Source organism: Bos grunniens, chromosome 5 (assembly GCF_055505025.1).
Source record: "Bos grunniens cultivar Pamir isolate PY7600 chromosome 5, Bosgru_T2T1.0, whole genome shotgun sequence".
NCBI classification, from domain to species: Eukaryota; Metazoa; Chordata; class Mammalia; order Artiodactyla; family Bovidae; genus Bos; species Bos grunniens.
Window position 1 is genome coordinate 5,755,675 of NC_141169.1, and position 13,228 is coordinate 5,768,902.

The window sequence follows — 13,228 nt, forward strand, 5'->3', positions numbered from 1 at the left end:
TCCTCATTAAATAGATGCAGAAGATAGATTTGGGTAATATAATAAAGCGAAAAGAGAAAAGGAATGTTAGCCTTAATTCCTCTGTCCAATTTTCTCTGTATGTTTGCTTGTGGTGTGTGTATACACACCTTTATAAACACTACTTCAGTGCACACACACAGAGACACGTATGTATAAGGGTAGCGAGACTAACATGTTTTCAGGGACATAGATTAATTGGATATGGTAATAATATACAAGAGGGGAAGATATTCTCTAATGTTCTACTATATTAATTTATTATAAATTTCTCAAAACAAACAAACAAAAAACCCACTCTGAATGGAACTCCCCAATCTGTATAACTTATTCACTTACTTTTGACAGTTTCATTTTTGAAAGACATAATTTTTCTCCTTTTGAAAAATGGGAAGACATATGACATCTCCCCCAACTTCCTTTAAATGTATATATACGTTCTTTTGCATCATATACAAACTTAGAAAACAGAGACCATAAAGGAAATACATGCTTTTCTAGTTTTTACTTACAATTATGTATGCACATTTTCCATGGCATTAAAGTTTTTTAATGGATTACAGTAATTAAAAACAATGAGGTAATAATTGTATAAAGCTTACTGTGTGCTAAGCGCTGTTTTAAGCGCTTCACCTATATTAAAGGTATTTAATCTTCGTACAGAGTCTGTGATATAGGTCCTACTCAGCCCTGTTTTGTAGACAAGACAGCTGAGGCCCTGACAGTGACTGGCCTACAGTTAGTGAATGTCAGAGCTGGACTGTGACTTGGGAGCTCTGGCTCCAGAGTCTTTTCTTGTTAGGAACAGCTCACTTTATTGAAGAGCTGAGATTGTTCCCTGTGTTTTCTTTTACTTGTTTATTTTTATTGAAGTCTAGTTGATTTACATTATTGTGTTAGTTTTAGGTGTATAGCACATTCAGTTCTATGTATATGCATATTTTCTTTTTCAAATTCTTTTCTCTTATAGAGATATATAAATAATACTGAGTATAGTCCATGTGCTGTACAATAGGTCTTAGTTGATTATCTATTTTATATGTATTATTATATGCATTATATCCATGTAATATCTATTTTATATTTTATATGTAGTAGTCTCTATGTGTCAGTCCCAAACTCTTAATTTATCCCTCCTCCATCCCTTTCCCTTTGGTGGCTATAAGTTTATTTTCTATATCTTTGGGTCTATTTCTGTTTTGTGTAAATAAGTACCATTCTTTCTATTCTACATGTAAGTGATATCACATGACATTTGTCTTTGTCTGGCTTACTTTGCTTAGTGTGATAATCTCCAGGTCCATCCCTGTTGCTGCAAATAGCATTATTTCATTCTTTTTTTATGACTGAGTAATAATCTAGAGGTTGTTTCCATGTCTTGGTTATTGTAGATAGTAATGCTATGAACATTAGGGTGCATGCGTCTTTTTGAATTAGAATTTTCTTGGGTTATATGCCCTGGAGTGGGATTGCAGGATCAAATGGCAACTCTACTTCTAGTTTTCCAAACAAATCTCCATACTGTTCTCCATAGTGGCTGTACCAACTCACATTCTCCTCAACAGTGTAAGAGGGTTACTTTTTCCCTACAACCTCTCCAATCCTTATTATTGGTAGACATTTTATGATGGCCATTCTGATTGGTGTGAAGCGACAATTTCTCAGATACAAATGTGTTGAGCATTTGCATGTGATATTGAGTATCTTTTCATGTGCCATTTGGCCATCTGTATGTCTTCTTTGGAGAAATGTTTATTTAGATCTTCTGCCCATTTTTTAATTGGGTTGTTTGTTTTGGTTTGTTTGTTTGTTTTTATACTGAGTTGTATGAACTGTTTCTTTATTTTTGAAATTAATCCCTTGTCAGATCCATCATTTGCAATTATTTTCTCCTATTCCATAGGTTGTATTTCTGTTTATGATTTGCTATGCAGACGTTTTTGGGTATCTCCTGAGGAGGTACGGGTCAGCAGTGGACTGCTGCAGGGCAGGGGCTCTGGGTGCAGCAGACCTGGGTATGGCATAAGCCCTCTTGGAGGAGGTCACCATTAACCCACCATAGAGCCGCCAGAACTTACACAGGACTGGGAAACAGACTCTGGGAGGGCAGAAGCAGAACCTTGTGCACACCAGGACCCATGAGAAAGGAGCAGTGACCCCACAAGAGACTGACCCAGACTTGCCCGTGAGTGTCCACGAGTCTCTGGCAGAGGAGTGGGTTGGCAGTGGCCTGCTGCAGGGTTGGGGCACTGAGTGTAGCAGTGCCTGCATGGGACCTTCTGAAGGAGGTCACCATTATCTTCATTATCTCCATCATAGTTTGGCCTCAGGTCAAATAACAAGGAGGGAACACAGCCCCACCCTTCAATAGAAAGTTGGATTAAAGATTTACTGAGTGTGCCCTACCCATCAGAACAAGACCCAGTTTCCCCCTCAGTCAGTCTCTCCCATCTGGGAGCTTCCATGAGCCTCTTATCCTCTCCATCAGAGGGCAGATAGACTGAAAACCACAATCACAGAAAACTAACCAATCTGATCACATGGACCACAGCCTTGTCTAACTCAATGAAACTATGAGCCATGCCATGTAAGGCCACCCAAGATGGACAGGTCATGATGGAGGGTTCTGACAAAACATGGTCCAATGGAGAAGGGAATGGCAAACCACTTCAGTATTCTTGCATTGAGAACCCCCTGAACAGTATGAAAAGGCAAAAAGATAGGACACTGAAAGATGAACTCCTGAGGTCAGTAGGTATCCAATATGCAACTGGAGATCTCTGGAGCACTAACTCCAGAAAGAATGAAGAGACAGAGCCAAAGCAAAAACACCCAGTTGTGGATGTGATTGGTGATGAAAATAAGTCCGATGCTGTAAAGAGCAATATTAAATACAAACATGGAGTGTTAGGTCCATGTGTCACGCGAGTATATGTTCCTCGGTTCTTTGTCTCGTCACAACAAAGATTTGGAGCGGCGGACATTAAAGCCCTCGGCGTGTCACAGCTCTCAGGTCTTGGACAAACCATGCTATAGCTCTTAGGCAAATCAGTGTTACAGCTGCATTTTATTTAGAAGATAGCAGGAGAATCCATCCTCAAAGCGTGAGGGCATGCCAACCCAAAGACTCAAAGAGAAGAGAGTGGAGGAGCGCAGGGGGCAGGAGTGGGGAGAGAGAGAGAGGGAGAGAGGGAGAGAGAGAGAAAGAGCACACGCACGCGGGAGAGAAAGAGAGAGAGAGCACTTTGGCTCCTCCTTTTATATGTTTTTTCCTCCACCTGGACCTGCCCTATGCAAATTGGGCTTAGCCAGGAGTGCTGTTTGTTCTGCCTGAAGTCTTCACTCTGGTCCTCTGACCTTCCTTTGACCTTCCTTGTCTTTTAGCCACCGCCATTTTGGACTCCTTTTCCCTATTCTACCTACCTAACACATGAATCACGGCATATTAGAAGTGGTCAAACAAGAGATGGCAGGAGTGAACATCGACATTTTAGGAATCAGAGAAATAAAATAGACTAGAATGGCTGAATTTAACTCAGATGACCATAATATCTACTACTGTGGGACAGAATCCCTTAGAATAAATGGAGTAGCCATCATAGTCAACAAGAGTCCAAAATGCAGTAGTTGGATGCAATCTCAAAAACGACAGAATGATCTCTTTTCATTTCCAAGGCAAATCATTCAACATCATGGTAATCCAAGTCTATGCCCTGACCAATAAAGATGAAGAAGCTGAAGTTGAATGGTTCTTTGAAGACCTACAAGATCTTCTAGAGATAACACCCAAATAAGATGTCCTTTTCATTATAGGGGACTAGAATGCAAAAGTAGGAAGTTAAGAAACACCTGGAGCAATGGGAAAGTTTGGCCTTGGAGCACAGAATGAAGCAGGGCAAAGGCTATCAGAGTTTTGCCAAGAGAATACACTGGTCACAGCAAACACCCTCTTCTGACAACATAAGAGAAGACTCTACACATGGACATCACCAGATGGTCAACACCGAAATCAGATTGATTATATTCTTTGCAGCCAAAGATGGAGAAGCTCTATGCAGTCAGCAAAAACAAGACCAGGAGCTGACTGTGGCTCAGATCATGAACTCCTTATTGCAAATTCAGACTTAAATTGAAGACAGTAGAGAAAACCACTAGACCATTCAGGTATGACCTAAATTAAATCCCTTACGACTAAACAGTGGAAGTGACAAATAGATTCAAGGGATTAGATATCTGATAGACAGAATTCCTGAAGAGCTATGGATGAAGGTTCATAACGTTGTACAGGAGGCAGTGATCAAAACCATCCCCAAGAAAAAGAAATGCAAAAAGGCAAAATGGTTATTATACTGCATTTGCCATTTTGTCTGAGGAAGCCTTATAACCAGCTATGAAAACAAGAAAGCAAAAGGAAAAGGAGAAAAAGAAAGAATGCCCATTTGAATGCAGCATTCCAAAGGATAACAAGGAGAGATAAGAAAGCCTTCCTCAGTAATCAGTGCAAAGAAATAGAGGAAAACAATAGAATGGGAAAGACTAGAGATCTCTTCAAGAAAATTAGGGATACCAAGGGAATATTTCATGCAAAGATGGGCACAATAAAGATAGAAATGGCATGGACCTAACAGAAGAAGAAGATATTAAGAAGAGGTGGCAAGAATACACAGAAGAACTATACAAAAAAGATCTTCACGACCCAGATAATCATGATGGTGTGATCACTCACCTAGAGCCAGACATCCTGGAATGCAAAGTCAAGTGGGCCTTAGAAAGCATCACTATGAACAAAGCTAGGGAATTCTAGCTGAGCTATTTCAAATCCAAAAAGATGATGCTGTGAAAGTGCTCCACTCAATATGCTAGCAAATTTGGAAAACTCAGCAGTGGCCACAGGACTAGAAAAGGTCAGTTTTCATTCCTATCCCAAAGAAAGGTAATGCCAAAGAATGCTCAAACTACCACACAATTGCACTCCTCTCACACACTAGTAAAGTAATGCTCAAAATTCTCCAAGCTAGGCTTCAACAGTACATGAACCGTGAACTTCCAAATGTTCAAGCTGGTTTTAGAAAAGGCAGAGGAACCAGAGATCAAATTACCAACATCCATTGGATCATCAAAAAAGCAAGAGAGTTCCAGAAAAATATCTACTTCTGCTTATAGACTATGCCAAAGCCTTTGACTGTGTGGATCACTAAAAACTGTGGAAAATTCTTAAAGAGATAGGAATACCAGACCACCTGACCTGCCGCCTGAGAAATCTGTATGCAGGTCAAGAAGCAACAGTTAGAACTGGACATGGAACAACAGACTGGTTCCAAATCAGGAAAGGAGTATGTCAAGGCTGTACATTGTCACCGTGCTTATTTAACTCATATGCAGAGTACATCATGAGAAATGCCAAGGACAATAAAGCACAAGCTGGAATCAAGATTGCCAGGAGAAATGTCAATAACCTCAAATATGCAGATGACACCACCCTTATGGCAGAAAGCAAAGAAGAACTAAAGAGCCTCTTGATGAAAGTGAAAGAGAAATAAAAGCAAAAATAAACAAATGGGACCTAATTAAAATTAAAAGCTTCTGCACAACAAAGGAAACTATAAGCAAGGTGAAAAGGCAGCCTTCAGAATGGGAGAAAATAATAGCAAAGGAAGCAACTGACAAACAACTAATCTCAAAAATATACAAGGAACTCCTGTAGCTCAATTCCAGAAAAATAAATGACCCAATCAAAAAGTGGGCCAAAGAACTAAACAGATATTTCTCCAAAGAAGACATACAGATGGCTAACAAACATATGAAAAGATGCTCAACATCACTCATGATCAGAGAAATGCAAATCAAAACCACAATGAGGTACCATTTCACGCCAATCAGAATGGCTGCTATCCAAAAGTCTACAAGCAATAAATGCTGGAGAGGGTGTGGAGAAAAGGGAACCCTCTTACACTGTTGGTGGGAATGCAAACTAGTACAGCCACTATGGAGAACAGTGTGGAGATTCCTTACAAAACTGGAAATAGAACCGTCATATGACCCAGCAATCCCACTGCTGGGCATACACACCGAAGAAACCAGAATTGAAAGAGACACGTGTACCCCAATGTTCATCGCAGCACTGTTTATAATAGCCAGGACATGGAAGCAACCTAGATGTCCATCAGCAGATGAATGGATAAGAAAGCAGTGGTACATATACACAATGGAGTATTACTCAGCCATTAAAAAGAATACATTTGAATCAGTTCTAATGAAGTAGATTAAACTGGAGCCTATTATACAGAGTGAAGTAAGCCAGAAGGAAAAACACCAATACAGTATACTAACGCATATATATGGAATTTAGAAAGATAGTAACGATAAGCCTGTATGTGAGACAGCAAAAGAGACACAGATGTACAGAACAGTCTTTGGACTCTGTGTGAGAGGGCGAGGGTGGGATGATTTGGGAGAATGGCATTGAAACATGTATAATATCATATGTGAAACGAATCACCAGACCAGATTCGATGCATGATACAGGATGCTCGGCGCTGGTGCACTGGGATGACCCAGAGGGATGGTACGGGGAGGGAGGTGGGAGGGGGGTTCAGGATGGGGAACACGTGTACACCTGTGGCGGATTCATGTTGATGTATGGCAAAACCAATACAATACTGTAAAGTAATTAGCCTTCAATTTAAATAAATAAGTTTATATTTTAAAAAAAGAAAAAGTGAAAGAGGAAAGTGAAAATGTGGCTTAAAGCTCAACATTCAGAAAACTAAGATCATGGCATCTGGTCCCATCACTTCATGGCACATAGATGGGGAAACAGTTGAAACAGTGTCAGACTTTATTTTGGGGGGCTCCAAAATCACTGTAGATGGTGATTGCAGCCATGAAATTAAAAGACGCTTGCTCCTTGGAAGAAAAGGACCAACCTAGATAGCTTATTAAAAAGCAAAGACATTACTTTGCCCACAAAGGTCTGTCTAGTCAAAGCTATGGTTTTTCCAGTAGTCATGTACAGATGTGGGAGTTGGACTACAAAGAAAGCTGAGCGCCGAAGAATTGATGCTATGGTGTTGGAGAAGACTTTTGAGGCAGCAAGGAGATCCAACCAGTCCATCCTAAAGGAAATTAGTCCTGAATATTTATTGGATGGACTGATACTGAAGCTGAAACTTCAATACTTTGGCCACCTGATGTGAAGAACTGACTTTACTGGAAAAGACCCTGATGCTGAGAGAGATCGAAGGACGGAGGAGAAGGGGATGACAGAGGATGAGATGGTTGGATGGCATCACCAACTCAATGGAGATGAGTTTGAGTAAACTCCAGGAGTTGGTGATAGACAGGGAGGCCTGGTGTGCTGTGGTTCTTGGGGTCGCAAAGAGTCAGACACGACTGAGCAACTGAACTGAACTGAACTGATGCAGAAATTTTTAAGTAGTTCCCACTTGTTTATTTCATTTCCTTTACTCTAGGAGACCGATCCAAAAACATCTTGCTGCAATTTATGTCAGATTGTTCTGCTATGTTTTCCTCTAGGAATTTTATAGTATCCCATCCTATATTTAGGGCATCTCTGTATTTTCTTTTCATGGATGATGCACAGTCTTATAAAAATCTTTGGTCATATCTGTTTCCTTCAGTTCCTAGAATGATACTACTAGGTAAAAGTGTGATCACTTTATGTTCTGTAAAATTACATATTGCCAAATATCCTCTACCGTTATTACATCAATTTATACTTCCTCATCAGTACTGGATATAATTTTTCAGGATTTTCTAATTGCTAGAAAATTATATTGCATGTTTTCTTTTGTATTTTTGCTCCTAGTGATTTTCATTTCTCACCTGATTGCCTACTTAGATTTCTTCTTTTGTGAATCATATGCTCTGCCCATATTTCTACTAGAATAATTTTGATTTAAAGTTTTTAACTTTGTCATAATATGACAATTTGTGATTTTTTGTCCTTGAATTTTGTTTGGATTTTACCAATCTTCAGGCCCCAGAAGACTTGTTATAGAAACCTCTCTCTCTGTCCCTGAAGTCAGAAAATGTATTGACTACTCTGAGCATGAGTGGAAGTGAGGTGACCAAAATGGGTCTTGTTCAGAAAATAACAGATTTCACTTAAAGTCTTAGAGACAGAAAATGAGGGAAACCCAGGAAAAACTAGCCAAGCCATGAGTCAGACAGCAGTAACCTTTCATGACATTTGTATATCTTAGTGTTTAGGATGTAGGCTCCTAAGACCACCCAACTTACTTCATTTACTGTGTGACTTTGAATAAGTCACAGATATCTCTCTGAATCTATTTCCTAAGTAAAAGATCAATATAAGCACCTACTGCTTAAGAGTAGCTCTGAAAATTATACAAGAAAATTATGTAAATGCAATGACAGGCCATGGTGATTGTTTGAGAAGTATTCATAATTATTACCATTATAATTGTTGTTGTTCAGTTGTTCAGTTGTGTCCAACTCTTTGAGTGCCATGGACTGCAGCATGCCAGGCTTCCCTGTCCTTCACTATCTCCCAGAGTTTGCTCATGTCCATTGAGTCAATGACGTCATCCAACCATCTCATCCTCCGTTGTCCGCTTCTCCTCTTGCCTGCAATCTTTCCCAGCATCAGGGTCTTTTCTGATGAGTTGGCTCTTTGCATCAGGTGGCCAAAGTATTGAAGCTTCAGCTTTAGCATTGGTGCTTCTGATGAATAATCAGGGTTGATTTCCTTCAGCATTGACTGGTTTGATCTCCTTGCAGTCCAAGGGACTCTCAAGAGTTCTCCAACACCACAGTTTGAAAACATCAATTCTTCAATGCTCAGTTTTCTTTATGGTCCAACTCGCACATCCATACGTGATAACTGGAAAAACTATAGCTATGACTATATGGACCTTTGTCGGCAATGTGATGTCTCTGCTTTTTAATATAATGTCTAGGTTTGTCATAGCTTTTCTCCAGGGAGCAAGCATCTTTTAATTTTGTGGCTGCGGTTACTGTCTGCAGTGATTTTGAAGCCCAGAAAATAAAGTCTGTCACTGTTTTCATTTTTTCCCAATCCATTTGTCATGAAGTGATGGGATCCGATGCCATGATCTTAGTTTTTTGAATGTTGAGCTTTAAGCCAGCTTTTCACTCTCCTCTTTTACCTTCATCAAGATGCTCTTTAGTTCCTCTTTGCTTTCTGCCATTAGAGTGATGTCATCTGCATATCTGAGTTTATTGATATTTCTCCCAGCAATCTTGATTCCAGCATGAGCTTCATCCAGCCCATGTACAGCATTTCACATGATGTACACAGTCTTTAAGTTAAATAAGCAGGGTGACAATATTCAGCCTTGACATACTCCTTTCCCAATTTTGAACCAGTCCATTGTTCTGTGTCCGGTTCTAACTGTTGCTTCTTGACCTGCATATAGGTTTCTCAGGAGGCAGGTAAGGTGGTCTGGTATTACCATCTCTTGAAGAATTTTCCACAGTTTTTAGTGATCCACACAGTCAAAGGCTAATTTAGCATAGTCAATGAAGCATAAGTAGATGTTTTTCTGGGATTGCTTTGTTTTTCTATGATCCAAAAGATGTTGGCAACTTGTTCTCTGATTCCTCTGCCTTTTCTAAATCCAGCTTGAACATCTGGAAGTTCTCAGTTCATGTACTGCTGAAGCCTAGATTGAAGGATTTTGAGCATTACCTTCTAGCATGTGAAAGTGCAATTGTGCTATAGTTTGAGCATTCTTTGGCATTGCCCTTCTTTGGGATTGAAATGAAAACTGACCTTTTCCAGTCCTGTGGCCACTGCTGAGTTTTCCAAATTTGCTGGCAAGTTGAGTGCAGCACTTTCACAGCATCACCTTTTAGGATTTGAAATAACTCAGCTAGAATTCCATCACCTCCACTAGCCTTGTTCATAGTGATGCTTTCTAAGGCCCACTTGACTTCACACTCTTGGATGTCTGGCTCTAGGTGACACCATCATGGTAATTTGATCATTAAGACCATTTTTGCACAGTTCTTCTGTGTATTCTTACCATCACCTCTTCTTAATATCTTCTGCTTCTGGTAGGTTCATACCATTTCTGCCCTTTATTGTGCCCATCCTTGCATGAAATGTTCCCTTGGTATCTCTAATTTTCTTAAAGAGATCTCTAGTCTTTCCCATTCTGTTGTTTTCCTCTATTTCTTTATATTGATCACTTAGAATGGCTTTCTTATCTCTCTCTGTTATTCTTTGCAACTCTGCATTCAGATGGGTATATCTTTCCTTTCCTTAGTTGCCTTTCACTTCTCTTCTTTTTGCAGCTATTTTTAAGGTCTCCTTAGACAACTATTTTGCCTTTTTGCATTTATCCCATGGATGGAGGAACCTAGTAGGCTGCAGTCCTACCAGAGTCGGACATGACTGAGTGACTTCACTTTCACTTTTCACTTTCATGCATTGGAGAAGGAAATGGCAACCCACTCCAGTATTCTTGCCTGGAGAATCCCAGGGATGGCAGAGCCTGGTGGGCTGCCATCTATGCGGTCACACAGAGTCAGACACGACTGAAGCGACTTAGCAGCAGCAGCAGCAGGGATGGTTTTGATCAGTGCCTCCTATACAATGTTATGAACCTCCATCCATAGCTCTTCAGGTGCTCTGTTTATCAGATCAAATCCCTTGAATCTATTTGTCACTTCTACTGTATAATCATAAGGAATTTGACTTAGGTCATACCTGAATGGTCTAGTGGTTTTCCCTACTTTCTTCGAGTCTGAATTTGGCAATAAGAAGTTCATGATCTGAGCCACAGTCAGCTCCCAGTTTTGTTTTTGCTGACTGTATAGAGCTTCTCCATCTTCAGGTACAAAGAATATAATCAATCTGATTTCGGTTTTGACCATCTGGTGATGTCCATGTATACAGTCTTCTCTTGTATTGTTGAAAGAGGGTGTTTGCTATGACCAGTGCATTCTCTTAGCAAAACTCTGTTGGTCTTGTTACTCCAGGTATTTCTTGACTGAGAAGGACATATTTTTTTGATGTTAGTTCTAGAATGTCTTGTAGGTCTTCATAGCATCGTTCAACTTCAGCTTCTTTGACACTAGTGATTGGGGCATAGAGTTGTATTACTGGGATTTTGAATGACTTGTCTAGGAAACAGAGATCATTCTGTCATTTTGAGATTGCACCCAAGTACTGCATTTCAGATTCTTTTGTTGAATATGAGGGCTAATCCATTTCTTCTAAGGAATTCTTGCCCACAATAATAGATATAATGGTCATCTGAATCAAATTCATCCATTTCTGTCCTTTTTAGCTCACTGATTCCTAAAATGTCAATGTTCACTCTTGCCATCTCCTGTTTGACTACTTCCAATTCACCTCGATTCATGGACCTGACATTCCAGGTTCCTATGCAGTATTGCTCTTTACAGCATCAGACTTTACTTCCATCACCAGTCACATCCACAACTGGGCATTGTTTCTGCTTTCGCTCAGCCTTTCATTCCTTCTGGAGCTATTTCTCCCACTCTTCTCCAGTAGCCTATGGGCACACAACCCGGGGAGTTCATTTTTCAGCGTCATATCTCTTTTGCCTTTTCATACTGTTCATGAGGTTCTCAGGGCAAGAATACTGAAGATGTTTGCCATTCCCTTCCCCAGTGAACCACATTTTGTTGGAACTCTCCACTATGACACATCCATCTTGGGTTGCTCTACACAGCATGACTTGCAGTTTCATTAAGTTACACAAAGTTGTGATCCATGTGATCATTTTGTCTAGTTTTCTGTGATTGTGGTTTTCATTCTGTCTGCCCTCTGATGGATGAAGATAAGAGGCTTCTGGAAGCTTCCTGATGGGAGGAACTGGCTGTGGGGAAAACTGGGTCTTGCTCTGGTGAGCAAGGCCAGGCTCAGTAAGTCTTTAACCCAATTTTCATGCTGATAGTTGGGGCGTGTTCCCTCCCTGTATTTGAGCTGAGTCAAAAGTATGGTAGGGGTAAGGGTGACCTCCTCCAAAAGGTCATGCCCTCTTGCTGCGCCTCCCAGAACTGTTGCTGTCAGTGCCCCTGACCCCAAGGCAGGCCACGGTCAACCCATGCCTCCACCGGAGACTCTCAAACACTCACAGGCAAGAATGGCTCAGTCATTTGTGGGGTCCCTCCTCCTTTTTCCTGAGTCCTGGTGTGCACAGGTTTTGGTTTTGCCCTCCAGGAGTCTTGCTTTCCCTAGTCTTGTGGAAGCTCCATAATCAAATCCTGCTGACCTTCAAAGTCAGATCCCTGGAAGATTCTCGGTCCCTTTGTAGGATCCCCAGATTGAGAAGTCTGTTTTGGGGCCTAGAATTTTCACAACACAGTGAGAACTTCTTTGTCATAATTGTTCTCCATTTTGTGGGTCATCTGCCTGACAGCTTAAGGGGGACTAACGGCGACCTCCTTTGAGAGGATTCATGCCACACACCGCACCTCCCAGGATTGCTGCTGCCAGAGCCCCTGTCCCTATGGCAGGCCACTGCTGACCTGTGCCTCCTCAGGAAACACTCCAAGGCAGGTCTGCTGCTCGTTTCCCTGGGTCCTGGTATGCACAAGGTTTTGTTGGTGCCCCCCGACCCCCCACCAAGCACCTCTGGTGGGAATGAGATTTGATTTTAAATGTAATTGTGCTCCCCCCCCGCCCACCGTCTGGTTGTGGCTTTTTCTTTGCCCTTTAATGTGGTGTATATTTTGGGGTGGGTTCCAACGTTCTCCTGTTGATGATTCTTTGGCAACTAGTTGTGATTCTGGTGTTCTCGCAAGAGAAGAGAAGGCACACGTCCTTCTACTCTGCCATTAGTATCATCCTGCTGAAGCAGCTTCTTTGTCTTTGGGTGTGGGATAATTTTTTTCGTGGGTTCCAGGTCCTCTTGTCAATGGTTGTTCAGCTAGTTGCAATTTTGTTGTTTTCGCAGGAGGTGAGATGAGTGCACGTCCTTAATAATAAGGTACAAAAGTGAGTTCTCTTGGTTTCAACTCCCTTTTCTTGATTTCAGAGATATAAACAATACTAAGTTGTAAAACTTGTAAGCCAATTCATATTTGGGCTTCCCTGGTGGCTCAGATGGTGAAGAATTTGCCTGCAGTGTGGAAGACCTGGGTTCACTCCCTGCGTTGGGAAGATACCCTGGAGGAGAGCATGACAACCCATGCCAGTATCTCCATGGGTAGAGGAGCCTGGTGGGATACA

General features: G+C 41.1%; 1 protein-coding gene across 8 annotated transcripts in view; it reads left to right on the forward strand.

The window, feature by feature from the left end:
* The window catches only part of LOC147371265 (glioma pathogenesis-related protein 1-like), a 69,424-nt gene that overhangs the window by 46,696 nt on the left and 9,500 nt on the right, over nt 1–13,228 (forward strand). The window contains exons 5-6 of one of the 8 annotated variants that reach the window (XR_015163383.1): nt 12,417–12,556; nt 12,954–12,986. The exons of 6 other annotated variants lie outside the window; for them this stretch is intronic. The gene's annotated coding sequence lies outside the window, so the exon portion shown is untranslated. The remainder of the gene's footprint in view (nt 1–12,416; nt 12,557–12,953; nt 12,987–13,228) is intronic. One more of the 8 variants, XR_015163384.1, reaches the window with a different exon arrangement.